Here is a 17,542-nt window from a genome sequence, read left to right on the forward strand (position 1 = left end):
CTCGTAGAGATAGAGATATATTCTAAATAGTGTATTGTATTAGGGGGTGTAGGCCTAAGGAGAGGGTAATTATCTCAGCCTACTGTATTGCATAGTAGGTTCCCTACTATCTTAAGCAGTGGTAGATAATTACACACTCATTGCCCCAAACAACGCGTACCGTTAGAAGCTAGCGGTACGAGGCCTACCCCACAACTAATATAGAAGTAGGAATATATCTCGTCTTTTTTTGCGCCTATAGGGTATTGTTAAAAGACCATTTAGGTAACCTAGAACCTAGGTAATATTAAAGGCTGTTAATAACAAACCTAGCGGTACAAGGCCTGCGCCTAATAACTAATATAGGAGTAGGAATATATATCGTCTCTTTGCGCCCATAGAGTATCATTAACAACCGTTCGGGTAGGTAATATCGAAGGCTATTAACGACGACAACGATAGGAGAAGGAAGCTGGAAAGCGTCAATTCAAAACCTGTTAAAAAACCCTATGGGAAAAATTATCAGGAAAGACTACTTATCAGCTGTAGAAAGACGCGACGCGAAACTTCGCAATCCTTTAGGGGTAAGACGTTTTATCGCGACGACAACACAACGCCGTACGGCATAGCATTATTAAGGCTATAAGACGAATAAACAACAAAATCTCTATTAAATAAGCCTTATTTTAAAGCGAAAAGCTAAAAGGCTGATTGTGATAGATATTGATATTGCTGTTCGGAGGGAAGGCGTGACTTCGCTTTGAATAGACATTTTTATATATATATATTATCTACTAGTCTTATTTTCTTTACTATATAGTAACTCTAACTACTCTTATAGTCTTTAATATAATAACCCTATTTTCCGCAATTTATATAAGCTCCTTTTTTAAACCATTTTTCTTACTATAAAATCCGCCTAAACGTCTTCTACTATTAAGATCCCTAGCTTAGCCTCTACTCCTTAGACCTTTAATTACTTAATCCTTATCCTCTAGGTTTCCATAATTTCTTATTTTATTTCTTAGATTCTTTAGTACTACTTAAGTCTATTAGCTCTACGCCATACTATAGTTTTTAACTTTAACTTTATTATTGCGTGCCCTACGCCTTATATAACTATAGAACTCTATCCTAACCCTTTTTAGTCTACTCTTATTACAGTACATACGGACTATTAAGGTATAATGTACGAGGTAACTATATATGATTAATAAACGATATCGTGTTAGGATCTATGTAGGAGGTAAGGCGATATATATGCACGTCGCTTAGGGGTCAGGTCTATGCTCGTGTTATAACAACACTAAGTCATAACAACGTGTTAGGTCAGTGCCGTGACAGTATATCCCCCTTCTAAGGCGAGCTCCTGTGAGCTAAGTAACGGCAGTAAAAATATAGAAGTAAAAAAATAGACTATATATATCCTTATCCTTCCAGTCCTTAAAGGTTCTCGTCCTTCCAGTCCTTAAAGGTCCTCGTCTTTATAGTCCTTGGACCCTCCTACCTATATCCCTACTATATCGCTCTCCGCTAGTGCTTGTCTTAAGCACTAAATAAAGCCAAAGGCGAAGGGGTAAAATAGAGGAGACGAAAAAAAATGTAACCGCGGGGCGTATTGCGGATATTGACTCTTAAAAGGCTCGAAGTTGCGAAGATTGAGGTTAAGGTATAGATTCGACAGGCTTGGAGTACGGAGATCAAGGTTAAGGTATAGATTTAAAAGGCTCGGAGTACGGAGATCGAGGTTATTGCGTAGACTTAAAAGGCTCGGGGTTGTCACGGGACACCCCCGTGACACCTTGCACACGTCCACCTGTTTCCACCAACTCAGCAATTAGAGACTAACCGCGAAATGGCAATCTAATAGCAATCTAATGGCAATATAACGGTAATATATGGCATTCTGCTATATTCTGCTAAGTTCTACTAAATTCTGCTAAGTTCTGCTAGGACTATAACTTAAACCCTATTCTGCCCTATATACGTATTAACTAAGCAACTAAGTTAACAATATATACCTTTTCTCCCTATTTTCCTACCTTCTTTCCTTATATAACGTCTTAACTTTATTACACAGTTTATATACATAGCTTAATAATATCTACTTTATTATATATTATTACCACTTATACTTACTCTGTAATACTATATTACGTTAAAACCTATACTTTGCCCTGCCCTATTTAAAATATAGAACAATCTTAAAGCCCCTATAATGGCCGCTAACATTATATCCACACTTTAGGAATAATTAATAGATATATAAAAGTCCTTTATAGACGCCCTTATATAAAACTAAGCTACTATAGCTTAATAGTAAGCTGAATAAGAAGCACGATACCAGAAAATAATTAAGGCCCTCTAAGAAGAAATCTGTACCCTTAAGACGCCTACGCTAAGCCCCTAAAACTAATTGCTATTATTAGAAGCTAATACGCGGAATACAAGCCCTAAACCAGCAATAGTTATCCCACTAGTAAAACCGACTACTATATTATAACGATCTGAAAAACTACTAGACCCTCTAGTATTTACTAGCAAACAATAAGAGCTTTAGTTATTGTTAGTCACACAGGGTGACTCACTAATAACGACTACTTGAGTAGGGTTACAGTGATGTTGGTTGATAAAGCTTTTTGATTAAAATGAGGAAGGGCGAGGAGTTTAAGGCTCCTCGCCACGCTAGTGCCGCGGCGACACGTAATGGCAACTTGCCATTACGTGACGGCAGTTTGCCATACGTGACGGCAAATTGCCTCATTCCCGATACTAGCAACTCTTCTTTTGTAGTTGCCCTCTATATATAAATACTGCTTAACTATTATAATAAATATAGATTCTTTTTACTTACTATTGCTATTGTAATATAAGTCTCGCTGTCCTAAAATTTGCCTCTTAGTACGTGGTGCTTTCTTATTAAGGAGTCGTGGGTAGACATTATATTAGGGCCGTTAGGGCCGCTAAGGCGCTAGCTATAAGCGAGCTAATAGCGATTTTCTATCCCGGGGATAGAAAATCCTAATTGGTGTTATTTACCTTACTAAGTTCCATAAGAAGCTTCTAGCAATTCTTCTTTTATAGATGTAGTGCTATAGGAAGGCAGTAAGGTATTGGTTTAGCTGCAGGTAGAAGCAGCAAAAGTCTATTTAGGTAGTAGTATAGTACTAGCGGCGGTAGTAATAGTGGTCAAGTATAGAGCTTGTCTATTAGTTGGTCGGTTAATTATAGGCGTATAGGTATGATTATTTGGTCGGTAGATCGCAGGCGTATTGGCGCAATCAGTATCGTAATAGTAGGCATAGCGGCGCTATTAGTTTATCAATAGTATATAGCAGTACGGTACTAGCGCAGGGTCGGTTCCGTAGGTAGATTAGCACGGAGTCTTGTTATAGGGTTAGTTCGTAATAGTAGGCGTATTAGCGCTATCGTTGTCTAGTTTATAGTTTATATCGCGGGCATATTAGCACAAGGCTTATTGGGTTTATAGCTGCCGCAAATACTAGTAGTTCTTTCTTTATGCTTTACCTGCGTAACTATGCCATTCCAACCGCTCCCCCCCCCTACATTACTCTCTCTTCATAGCACCCTCTATGAGAACTTCCTGTCTAGATTACGCTAGTAGCCACCTTTATAGCTACCTTGGGAACTATAGGAGTCTTAAAATTCCCCTCCACGCTAGATCTTCTAAAGCTTATTAAATGTTTATAGAGAAGTAGAGGCTTATTGCGGAGATTACTACAGAGATTACTGCGGAGATTGCTACGGAGATTGCTGGTAGGACGGAGCTTAAGCGGACGGAGCTTATATAGACGGAGCTTATATAGGCGGAGCTTGTATAGACGGAGCTTATAGGGACAGAGCTTAAGGCACGGGTTAAGATACGACAGCTTAAGGAACTTAAGGTGTTTAATAGCCTAAGGTTATCTATAGTGGTTTCTGCGGAGGCTGCTACGGAGGTTGCTAGTAAGGTTACTGCGGAGGTTCTTGCGGAGGTTCTTGTTAAGCTTGCTGGCGGGACGGAGCTTGTGCAGACGGAGCTTGTATAGACGGAGCTTGTACAGACGGAGCTTATAGCTGTCCGTTATTAGAATTCCCTCAAGAGTTAAACTTCTTTATAGCGCGTATTTAGTGCTTAATCTTAATCTCTTATAGAGTCCATTTGTGCTCTTCTTTTGCATTAATAACATGCTCCTAAATATTGTCTTTAATAATGCCCCCGTCCATAGGGACGAATACTCCATACTCCTATAAAAAGTCATGGAAGTCTTATATAATATCCTTATTCGCGGGAGCCTATATTTCCTTTATCTATCTAATAAAGTCCTCCCTTATACATTTCTATAGCGCGGTATTATTGTATTTACTATCTTTATAGTGTGCCATACAGTATAATAAGAATCCGTTTAGGTCTTATGGTTTAGCGTTTATAAGGTTAATGTCTCTATTCTATATCTTTAGGTTAATATCTTTCTTATACTTCTTTAGGTAGGTTAACGCTATGGTAGGTATAGAATTGACGGGGTGTTATACGTCGAAGGTAGGTAGGATTTTTGGTTTTATAGGATCTCGTAGGTTTACTATTAAGAGGTAGGCAATTTAAGATGTTGTTTGACGCGTTTTGGACGTTAACTTGGGACCTTAGGTTTAGTAATACTTCTAACCTAAAGTACTTAACTAAATCTTCATAAACGCGGTTGTTTTATATAATAAACGTAACTTAGTATCTCCTAGTACTTAGTAACACTTCTATTACTAGTTTTCCGTAAGTTTAAGGTAGTATAGTGTTGCCGGGATCCATTCTATATAAGCGTATATAGCACCCCTATATAAGACTGTTTCTTCTATTTAAAGACCTAGCTGCTCTATAGTTAACTATATATTTAACCACTAATTAGTGTTGGTTATATAGGGTAACTCACCAATAACGACTACTTGAGTAGGGTTATAGTGATGTTGGTTAATAAAGCTTTTTGATTGGAATAAGGAAGGGCGAGGAGCTTAAGGCTCCTCGCCACGCTAGTGCCGCGGCGACACGTAATGGCAACTTGCCATCACGTGACGGCAGTTTGCCGTACGTGACGGCAAATTGCCTTATTCCCGATAGTTATTCTTAAGCCAACTTAAGAATAAGCTAACTAATAATGCTAACCGTTACCTAACTAAAGCTAACTAACTCTACTACGCCCTAAGTTAATTAGGAGGAGACGTAGCTGACCTTATTAAACCTCTCTAGCCGAACTTAGTATAAAGCCTAGTCGTACTTCTTAAAGCTATATACGGTGACCTAAACCGCCAAGCTACCGCTTAAAGGAAGATAAACTATATAACTTAAGAAAAGAAAAGTTTCTTAATATACTTCTCTAAATTTAATTGTTACGCAAAGGAAATAAGCTGGAATAACTCCGTACTAATTAATAGCCTTATTAAATCTCTAAGCCCTAAACTAAAAACCTCCCTAATTAGTATAGACCTATTATAAGCCCTTAACGCCTACGCAAACGTTATTAATAAACAGTATAATAATATACTACGCCTAACACTAAAGCCTACTCCTTAATACAATATAATAACCCCGCAAACGTCTACTAAGTTATTATCCTAGCCTAAGTACTCTAACGCTATAGATATTAATACTAGGGTCTTCTAAATAAGAATAACGCACTAAGCTAGGCCTCTACTTTAAATATAGAAGTAGCTCCTACCTCTCTAATAACTACTCCGCCCCCTTCTAAAAAGATCTATAAATAGTTAACGCTAGTAGCTATTTACCATACCGATCTTCTAGCCACTAACCCTAATCTTTATCTAGCTCCAACTCTGTATTTAGTAAGCACTATTTATAAGGATAAAGTTACAACCGACGTTCTATAGGAACCCCTTCCTGCTTACTACTAAAAGGTATATCTTAGAGTTAAGTCGCTTTCTAGGACAGCTGTCACAGTGCTGCAATAAAGTAGACTGAATAACTACGTTATAGTATAAAGAGGGGAAGAAGGTAAAAAGGGGGTATTGTATATAAATAGTAGGGCCGGCCGCTAAGTCGCTAGTAGTGGGCCAGCTAACAGTAGGGAACAGTACGAGACAGTATGAAATAGTATGCGTCAGGTCAGTGCTGTGACAGTACTCCTCTCCCCTAGACGGTTTGGTCCCCAAACCGAATAGATAACTTAAAAATAGGCAGTATATAGGGTTGCCTATTTTCTACCGCAAAGATATTAATTCCGCTCACCGCCCTTAACCGAGCCAATGGCGATTTTTTATGCCGGGCATGGAAAATCCTGATTAGTCAGTTTAGTAAGTAAGGTCGGTAGAACTCTATACCGCCACCTAAATCGGTCCATGTGGCGTTTTTTGGTAAGAATTTGGCCAATTAGACAACTTTAACCGCTGGTTGAAGTTCTATGACATCTTAACCACCACAAATTTTAATGCGGTGGTCGGCCGCGACCTTAGCGTGACTTTTCCTTATCTTATACCCAGTCTAGGGGTTCTAGCTTCTTAGGGTATTGCTTATAGAAGCGCTGTACAGCTTATTTGCAACCCTTTAGGTCTTCCTCTAGCTGCTAGGTTATATCCTTGTAATATTTCCATTTAATCTCATAAGTTAGGCCCTAGGGGTCTTTGTTATATACATTAAGAATTTTCTTAAACTCCCATTTGTCTTCTATATTGCCGTTATTATCTCTCTTTACCACTCGTCCTTATATATTACGGCGCTTTATAATATTAATATTTACTTAGCCAGGGATCTCTTTAGCAGCCTAGAGGCGGACCTTAGATATATAAAAGGATTTATTTACTTAGATATGGTCTAGGAGGTCTACTACAACTACCCCTTAGTATACTGCGAGTACGGGGTACAGGCCGTCCTATTTGTTGTCCCATTTCTTCTTAGGTCTATTTATCTTTATATTTTTTAAGCTAACTATAACTATATTACCTTCATAGAATAACGCGCTCTTATCCCTACGGGTATTAGTATTATCTTTATAGCGTTACTATAAAATCTAGGCTAGGGCCTTAAGCTGTGTTAATATCCGCTTAAAGCGGTTAGCCACAAAGTCTACGCGGAAGAACTCCTTCTTTGCTTATACTAATAGTGTTAGTAGGTGGGGGCTAGTAGGCTTGATTCCGAGGCGAGGGTTAAAGCTATAGTTTACAAAAAATGGGGAGATGCCTATACTCTTATTGACTTAGTTATTTATAGTAAACTTAGTAAGCAGCAGGTAGTTAACCTAGTTGTCCTATATAAAGCTAATAAAAGCATAAAGGTATTTATTTATAGCGGCGTTAATAATTTCGGTTTAGCCGTCCGTTTCTAGGTGCTAGGCTAAGCTTGGTCGCAAGGTTATCTTAAGGCGTTTACTTAGTCGTTGCTAGAAGTCGCTAATAAATTATATACCGCGATCGGAGATAATCGTACTTAGTATACCGTAGAGCTTATATACGTTATTAATAAAGCCATCAACTAACTCCTCTATTAAGAGTCCTGTTACTAAAACAAGGTGTCGCATTTTAGTTAGGCGGTCTATAATAATAAGGATATGTTTATATACCTTGCCGTGGCGTTAGTATACTAGCAGCGTTATAATATAGTCAATCGAGATATCGGTCTATAGGCGGGCGGGTAATTCTAGTAGCTTTAGGAAACCGGGCGGGGCAGAATGGGGAGTCTTAGTGTAAAAGTATAGGGCACAGTTTTTAACAAAGGTAGCTATAAACTGGGAGATTCCTAGCCACTAGTATATTTAGTTTAAGAGGTTAAGAGTCTTAACCCGGCTAGGGTAACTAGCGGGGCCGCTACTATAAGAGCGATAGGTAACTTCTAGGCAAAGGTCTAGGGCGTTAGGGACGAAGAGACGTTGGCGGAAGTAGATCTGTCCGTTAATGATACTATATTCTAACTTATCGCAACGGAATAATTTCCTAATTTTCTTTAGCTAACGGCGAGCTTTCTAATTACGCAGGGCTGCTACTATATCTCTTATAAGTTCGTTCTTCTGGTATCCTAGCCAGATTAACTTATTTAGTGACTTTTCGGCTATTTTAGGGTCTAGAGCGGCTATAAACTCCGCGTTATTAGAGTTATGGGACTTATATAGTAATTCTTTTAAGATTATAGGGTTAACTTTCTAGGGCGGTATAACAACTTAGGCTTAGTAGCAGAGGCGTTTATTATTAGCGTTCTTAGGCCTTATTCCTAGTAGCCGGCTTAGGGCATTAGGGAGCGTGGCTTTGCTACTAGGTCTATATATAATTACAAAGTTAAACTATAAAAGGAACTCTGCCCACCGGACTTGGCGCTAGTTTAGCTACTTAGTAATTATAAACGTCTATAGGTTCTTATAGTTGGTAATAATTTTAAACGGCTCCTTAGTCCCTTATAGCTTAGGACGCCATTCCTCTAAAGCCTTAATAATAGCTAGGAGTTCTTTATTATAGATCTTATAGTTATATTCTGGCGCGGAGTGCTTTACAGAGAAGAATGCGACTAGTCTTAATTTTCCGTTGTTATTATACTGGGAAAGGACTCCACTAAAAGCCTAATTTAATACGTCTATCTCTACCACTGTTTTCTTCGTGTAGTTATAGTATGCTAGTACTGGTGCTAAAGTAAAGGCTCCCTTAAGGGCCTTAAACAATTTGGCTTGTTCTAGTCCCCATAGCTATCCGATATCCTTCTTTAGAAGTTTTGTCATAGGTATAGCAATAGCAGAGTAGCCTTAGATAAATCGTTAGTAGAAGTTCGCGAAGCCAAGAAATTGTTATAGTTCTTTAATTAATATCGGGTCCTTCTATTCCTATAAGGCCTATATCTTCTTAGGGTCCATAGTTATACCATTAGTTAAGATAATTAAGCCGAGGTATTTTGTTTTAGTAGAGTAAAACTTAGACTTATTAATATTAATCTAAAGTCTAGTATTGCCGAGTCTTTGGATAACTTTATTTATATACTTAATATACTTAGCGCGTGTTTTAGAAAAGATAAGGATGTTATTAAGGTAGGCAGTACAGTAGTTGTTAAGGGCGTTATATAAAATATAGTTAATATAGTTCTAGAACGTAGTGGGTGCGTTATAGAGGCCGAATAGTATAACTAGTATCTTATAGAGTCCGAACCGGGTAATAAATACTATAAGCTATTTATAGCCCTTCGCAATCCGGATCTGGTTAAACGCAGCAATTATATTAAGTTTAGTAAAGTACTTAGCGCTATAAAGTGCGTCAAGTGTCTCGCGGATTAGTAGCAGTGGGTATTAATTCTTAATAGTAACTATATTTAGGCCTTAGTAGTTATAGCAGATTTATATACCGCCGCCGGGCTTAGCAGCAAGGAGGAGTAATACAGTAGCTAGTAAGGTTAATTCGCGGATAAAACCCTTATCCAGTATCTCATCAATCCACTTCTTTACACACCTAAGTTTAGCAGGTAAGAGTGGTCTATTTTTATAGTACGGGGCCTAGTTTCTAGGGGTAATCTTAATTTTATAGTCCCATAGTTAGTAAGGGGGCAGCTTATCTGCATTCTTAGGGAGAAAGTGCTTAATATATTTACTAAACTCCTTTAGTAGGCGTTATAGAATATCTTCGCAGGTTAATCCTAGTTTGCCTTTTAGGAATTTTTTAATATTGGTGTTGACTATCTTCCGACGTAAAAGCTCGGGTTTAGTTTTTAGATTTATCTTAAGGAAGTCATAGAAATAGGGGGGGAGCGCTTTACGGGCTTCCTTTATCGTATAGTCGCCTTCCACTAGCTAGCGGAAAGACCTTTCTAATAGGTTTAGTACTTCTATTAGGCCTATAGGCAGCTCTTTAAGTAGCTGTCGGTGCTTATCTTATTTAACTAGTTCTACTAGCTCCGCCATATAGATCCTTATTACCTTTACGTCTTTTTGCTTACAGAACTGGGTAAAATTAACAGCATAGGTATATTTAATATCGTCTAGGTTAGGGCGTGTCTGGCTCTCTAGTGCTACGGCTAGGCTAGCACGGCTCGGTCAGCCCAGGGGGGCGGAAACAAGGCGGCGGCCCTATACGGTACGCGTGGGAGACAGGTATAAAGTTAGGCGTTACGGTGGCGCGGTTTCTATTATCTGGGTCTCGGTAGTTCTATAGCCAGTCCTTACTATAACGCGAGCTATAGTGTGCGTATATAGCATATAGCTTAGTTCCGGGTATTAGGCTAGGCGGCTAGGGTTTAAATGGTGCCTAGGTTAGGGTTAGTTTCTTAATAGTAGCGGCGCAAAGCGGACCTTCTTCCTTAGTCTTAGTAGGGCTGGCTGGCCCGTTATTTTAGTCTTAAGTGCTAGGTTAGTCCAGTCTTCTACTATCTCGTTTCTTTATAGCTATATAGGCTCCCCTTCATTAGGAATGTCTTCTACTATTAGGGCTTTATATATAGTCCTAGGCACTAGGCTTAGTAGTACTGAGTGTCTATATAGGGCGTCCCTGCTAACGTCGGCTATCCCCCACAGGAGGTAGTGCCTAGAGTAGTAGTCTAAGTTAAAGCAGATCTTAAGTTTCCTAAAGCTGGGACAGGGCTCGTGCTTCTGAAGCTAGGGCATACCTAAGATAATTAGGGTAGTAGGCGAGAGTTTAGTAATAAAAAAGAGCATGGCTTTAGTATGGAGGCTAATTAATATTTAGGCGGTAAAGTAGTCCGTAATAAGCGAAGTTAGGATGCTGTTTATAAGGCGTAGTGGCCTAGGTGCTAGCAGCTTCTTAATTATAACGTTATACTTTCTTATAATAGACTCTACGTTAGCAAATGCCATTATAGTACTACCGGAGTTCACTAGGCTTACTGTATTAATATAAACTTAGGGGTATAGGTTACGTAATAAGGAGAGTTAGGTTTAAATAAGGATTAATTTCTTATTACTGTTTACTAATTTAAGATTAAGTAGTAGTTTACTAATAGAAAGGACTAATTAATCTAGTAATAGGGACCTAATCTTCTTGTCTTCCTCCTTATATGGTTTAGACCCTTAGGCGTAACTTAGTCTAAGGGTTTGCCTTTTAACGACTAGGGTACGGGGCTGTCTTAGTAGGGCGGTCTAGTGTCCATCTAGCTGGCGGTATCTATCTCTATTTTGGTTAGGGTATAAGAAAATAATACCTTATTAATAACGTGGCCGTATTTATATTTGCTAGCGCGAAGTCGCCAATACTAGGCGTTATTAACGGGTTAGGCTCCCATATAGGGTATAGTTTGGAGTAACTGAGCTATAGGGTTAAAGGGGGGGGGTTGTCCGCCGCGGCTATAATAGGCTCCGCGGTTGCTGCGTCTATAATAGACTCTATAGTCGCCGCGTCCGCGGTTATTTATTCGCGTTATTTAACGGGGTGGCATTAGGACTAGATTTACTATCTTAATAGGGTTATAGGCATCCTTCTAGTGGCTGGGTAGGCTATAGGCAAGGCACAGTCTATTATTAACGCGGCGCTTACGCTCCGTATCTAAGATTCTATTAAGGTCTATAGGTTCTCTAGTTACTACTAGGGTTAGGGTTAACATAGGGGCAGGGGCTTAGGCAGGTAGGCAGTGGTTAGCGTTCTTCTTAAGGTTGGCTCAGTATGCATAGTTCGCAAGGTTCTTAGCGAATATATCTATCTACTTACTCTAACCTATATAGTCACTATTGTTAATTTTATAGGCTAGTTTAAGTACCAGCTCTTCCATCTTTAGAGAGATAAACTTTTAAAGTAGGTCTACCTTCTATTTATCTATCTTCTTAGCACAGACTATTAGCTCATTAAGCTCTCCCTTCTAGGACTAGTAATTACGCTTGCCTTAGGGGAAATGGTTAAGCTTATTCTTTATAACCTAGGTTATATTAAGGACCTCATAGTAGGTAATAAGGTCTTTAAGCATATCTTCCTTAGTAGGCCATTTCCACACAGATATATTATTTGGGTTCTTATATATAAGCTCTAAGCCCTACTTAATAAACTTATAGGCCTTATCCTCTAGTATGTCCGAGATATAAAGGATTTAGGACTAAACTATGTTAAAGTAGTCCTAGTCCCGGTTAAAGACTCCCTTAATCTTAATGTGCTAGGTCTTAAAATTAGCTTATTGTTCTAGCGGGGTGCCTTTTCCGCTAAATATTAGCGGGTCTTTAGATCTCCGTTTTTTCTGCTAGGTTACTACCGTTGTTATAGGGGTTAATTATTTTAGAACGGTAATAGTCTTTACCTAGGAGTTAATAGTTCCTATCTAGAAAGCAATAAGGGCACTAAGGTTTTTATTAGCTTTCTTATTAGCGGTGTTTATATTATATATACACTATAGTCCTACTTTAATGTTGTTAAGGAACTTATTAGTATAGTCGATAAGGGTAAGGTAAGCTTTGCTAGGCTTAAAGGTCTTAGGGTACAGTAGGGAGCAGCGGATTGTCTACGCGATATTAGGGTATATCTCTATAAATAGGTCTGCGAAAACGTCGCGGGGGTTCTAGGTTTTGGCCATTTCGGCGTCATTAGTGTCGCCCATCTAGGCGCTAGGTAAAAACTAAGGATTATTCTAGGACTGTACTGGGGATGTGTTGGTTTCAGCAGAGGCGCGCGCAGGTCGCGATTGCTCTGGGGCGAAGGTTAATTAGCTAGGGTATGGGGAATTAGTGATCGCGACGGGGCGCAAATTAAAGATACTACAAACTGTCACAGTGCTGCAATAAAGTAGACTAAATAACTACGTTATAGTATAAAGAGGGGAAGAAGGTAGAAAGGGGGTATTGTATATAAATAGTAGGGCCAGCCGCCAAGTCGCTAGTGGTGGGCCAGCCAACAGTAGGGAATAGTACGAGACAGTATGAAACAGTATGCGTCAGGTTAGTGCCGTGACAACAGCTATATTATAGGATCTTGTTAAATATATTAGATGTTATAAAACCTAACTCTTAGGATTATAGTATAACCGTTAACTGCTGTCTTTAGTAGAGAGGTTAATAGGTTAACGCTTAAGTCCTAATTAATACAGGAGCTAGCGGCATAGGATTTATTAATAAGATCTTTATATAAGATAATAGGTTTACCCTAATACCCCTTAATCAGCATATTAACGTATTTAGATTTAATGGTAAACGTACTATCTTAGGCCGTATTACTTACGTAGCGGTTTTAAGACTCCAATACCTAAACTATAAAGAATTAATTAAGCTTTTTATAACTACCCTAAGTTACCTAGTAATCCTTAAATAACCCTAGATAAAGCTATATAAGGTAACCATTAATTAGGACAATCTTAAGCTTCTATTTACCGCCTTATAATATAAGTAAGAATGCTCTATAGCGCACCGCTCTAACCCCAAACTAAAATCTAGGAAATTCACTAAGATCCACTAGCCTAAGATTTCCACTAATGCCTACTCTACGCCTAAGGAATCCACCAGATTCTACCAGCATAAGAATTTTACCAAATTCTACCGATATAAGAAATCCACCAATATCTACTAAGAATCCGAAAATTCCACTAAATTCTATAAGTTATTACTAAGCATTATACCGCCCTAAACTAAGTAGAAGCTTAAGCTTAGTATATAAAACTACTAGAAGAACTAGTACCCTATAATAAAAAGAATACTTAAAGAACCCAAACCTAAATCTAATACTAACTCCGTACCTAATACTAAACCTAAACCCAAATAAGGAACTATAGACGATCTAAATAAGCTCAGTACCCTAGATATCCGCATAATTAGAGCTACTCTATTAGTATAATTTGCCAAAAAACCTAAATATACGATCTTCGCTGTCACTATAGCTAATATTAAAAAGGCCTTAGCACTAAAGAAGTACACTAACCCTGCTATAAAGGTACTAGTAGAGTACTATTATCGCTTAGATGCATTCTTATAAAAGAAAGCTAATAAGCTACTGGAACACCAACTATATAACTATAAGATTATACTTAAAGAAGGAAAACAGCCTAGATTTAGACCCTTATATAGGATGTCCTAAAATAAACTCTAAGTGCTATAAAAGTATTTAGACGAGAACCTAAGCAAAGGATTTATTAGGGTAAGCTTATCGCCTATAGCCGCACTAATAATCTTTATTAAGAAACCCGGTAGTGGTTTATGCTTCTATATAGACTACCAAGCTCTTAACGCCGTTACCGTTAAGAATTAATATCCGATCCCGTTAATATAAGAGATACTAAACCAACTAAGTAAGGCTCGTTACTATATAAAGCTTAATATTATCTCTATATTACAAAAGGAGACAAATAGCTTATTACATTTCGTACTTAATATAGACTATTTAAGTACTTAGTAATACCCTTTAGCCTCGTAAACGCTCTAAGCTTGTTTTAACATTATATAAATAACACCCTGCATTCTTACCTAAATATCTTCTATACTGCTTATATTAATAACATCTTAATATACAGTAATAACCCGACTAAATATTAGAAATATGTTAACCTTGTCCTATAAGCCCTATATAAAGCTAGTCTATAATTAGATATAGATAAATACGAGTTTTATAAAACAGAAGTCTTATACCTTAGACTCCTTATTTCTATAAACGGTATATAAATAGGCCTAAAGAAAGTCGAAGTAATTATAAACTAGCAAAAACCCAAGAACGTTAAGGACGTAAGAGCCTTTATAAAATTTGCTAATTTTTACTAACGGTTTATTAATAACTTCTCCGCCCTAGTTTTACCCCTTATAGCTTTAACCTAAAAGGATAAAGTCTTTATCTTTAATAAGGAATATAAGAAGGCCTTTGCCTATCTAAAGGCTATATTTACTACTACGCCCATACTTTAACACTTTAACCTAAACCGAATAAGTATTATAGAAGCCGACTTATCTAACTACGTCACTAGAGGCATCCTGTCTTAATATAACGAGGATAGAGTATTGCACCCTATAGTATACTTCTTAAAATAACTAAGCCCAGCTAAATATAACTACAAGATCTACGATAAGGAATTATTAGCTATTATTAGATATTTTAAACAATAGTAACCCAAACTAGAAGGCGCTGGATTTCTAATTAAGGTCCTTAGCGACTATAAGAACCTATAGTACTTTACAACCACGAAACAGCTAAGTTATTATTAGGCCCGCTAGTTAGAATATTTATCTCGTTTCTAATTCTTAATTATATACCGCCTAGGTGTTTAAGGTTAGAAGCCTAACGCCCTAACCTAACACTTATAAGATACGCCAGCCCTAAAAGAAGCGCGCTCTTACTAAAATTAGACCCTACTTCGCCCTAAACTATTTAACCCTTCTACTAAAGACATTATGGTATACGTCCTTAAAATAACTAATTAATTAATTAAATAGATTATAACCGATAAATACCTAAATAACAAGTTTATCTAAGAGACGCTTAAGTTAATATAAAATGGCATTAGACGCTCTAAAAGGATTTCTCTAAGTAAATGCGAAGCCTATAGGAACCGCTTATACTACTAAAACCGCCTAGTTATACCTAACTACGACAAACTTAAGCTTAAGCTCCTTAAATATATATATAACCTACTAGTAGCTAGCCACCTAGGCTAAGGAAAAACTCTAAAGCTACTCTAATGGGAGTATTACTGGCTAAATATATATAATATAATATAAAGATACGTCTCCAGCTGCTATATCTGCTGATAAGCTAAAGCTTCGCGCGAGACGTACAACGGCCTACTAAAGCTACTACCTGTTCCGGACCGAAAATAGAAGGACATCTTAATTAACTTTATTGTTAACCTCCCTATAAGTAAAGGCTATATAAATATTATAGTAGTTATAAACCGACTATCTAAAATAAGACACTTAATCGCCTACCCTAATATATTAACGCCTACTATTGCCTAACTATTCCTAAATTACATATTAAAACTCTATAGACTCCCTAAAATAATTATCTCTAATAAAGGCAGCTAGTTTATCTCTATGTTCTAGAAAGAACTAACTACCCGACTATATATTAAAGCACTACTATCTACTATATATTACCCGGAAACGGACGGTTAAATAAAACGTATAAACGCTATAATGGAATAGTATATCCGGATATACACGTTATACTTATAAGATAACTAGATTAACTGACTTGTATTTACTAAGTTTACTATAAATAATTCCGCCTTAGAAACCACGAAGGTCTCCCTATTCCTAGCTAACTACGGCTAGTATCTATAAATGGGTTTTAAACCCTTTAGTAACGTCCCTTGCCCCGCTTATTATGCCTTATAAATTGTAGAAGTAAACGAATTCGTAGAAAAAATAGAGGAACTACAATAGTTCCTTACTAATGAAATAATATAGGCTTAATCTGTCTATAAAGCCGCAGCGAATAAGAAATAAACCCTAGTACCAGCCTACTAAATTAGTAACTTTGTCTAGCTAGATATAAGAAATCTAAATATAAAACGGCCTACTAAGAAACTTAATTAGAAGAACGCCGGCCCTTATAAAGTTAAGAAGGTCGTCTCCTTTCACTTCTACTAATTAAAGCTCCCTAATATAGTTAAAATCCACCCTATATTCCACACGTTAGTCCTCCGCCCTACTACCCCTATATTAGACGCCCTGCCTAGACAGATATAGGACCCTCCCCTACTAGTTAAAGTAGATAGTAAGAACGAGTACTTTATTAAAAGAATTAATAATATTAAGTACAATAAACGGAAACGCTAATATATATATCTTACGAAATAGAGAGGCTTTACTAAGTCCTTATAGGAACCCGTTAACTCTATAAGACTTATATAAGCCATAGAAGACTTTTATAAACTCTACCTAGAACTACTACAGCTCCATCTCGCAGAAGCTTAAGTTTAAAAGGGGGGTACTGTTATAGGACACCCCTGTAACACCTTATACACATCTACCTATTTCTACTAACTTAGCAATTAGAGACTAACCGCGAAATGGCAATTTAATGGCAATTTAATGGCAATCTAACGGCAATATATGGCATTCTGCCATATTCTACCAAGTTTTACTAAATTCTGCTAAGTTCTGCTAGGACTATAACCTAAACCCTATTCTGCCCTATATACGTATTAACTAAGCAACTAAGTTAACAATATATACCTTTTCTCCCCATTTTCCTACCTTCTTTCCTTATATAACGTCTTGACTTTATTATATAGTTTATATATATAGCTTAATAATATCTACTTCGTTATATATTATCACCACTCATACTTACTCCATAATAGGGGTGGGGAGATTAAGGTTAAGGCGTAGACTTAAAAGGCTTAAGGTGGGGAGATTAAGATTAAGGCGTAGACTTAAAAGGCTTAGGGGTTATAGAGATTAAGGTTATTGCGTATAGATTCTTATTATAGTAAACTTAAAGTAGTATCTATGCGAATTTAAAGATGGAGAGATGGAGAGACAAGATCGGTAACCTATAGTCTTATACTATAATTAAGACACGAGGAACATAGCCCGCAGAGTAACCTCCCTATAGCTAGCTTAGAAACTCGGGATATAAAGCAGTAGTATAGCTAGATACGGAGACTTAGAGACTAAAAAGAGGAACTATAGCCTATAGGGTGTCTCCTTACTACCGGCTTAGGAAACTCAGAGACTAAGAA

The sequence above is a fragment of the Cenococcum geophilum genome, assembly GCF_001692895.1.
Source record: "Cenococcum geophilum 1.58 unplaced genomic scaffold K441scaffold_53, whole genome shotgun sequence".
In the NCBI taxonomy this organism is placed as follows: domain Eukaryota; kingdom Fungi; phylum Ascomycota; class Dothideomycetes; order Gloniales; family Gloniaceae; genus Cenococcum; species Cenococcum geophilum.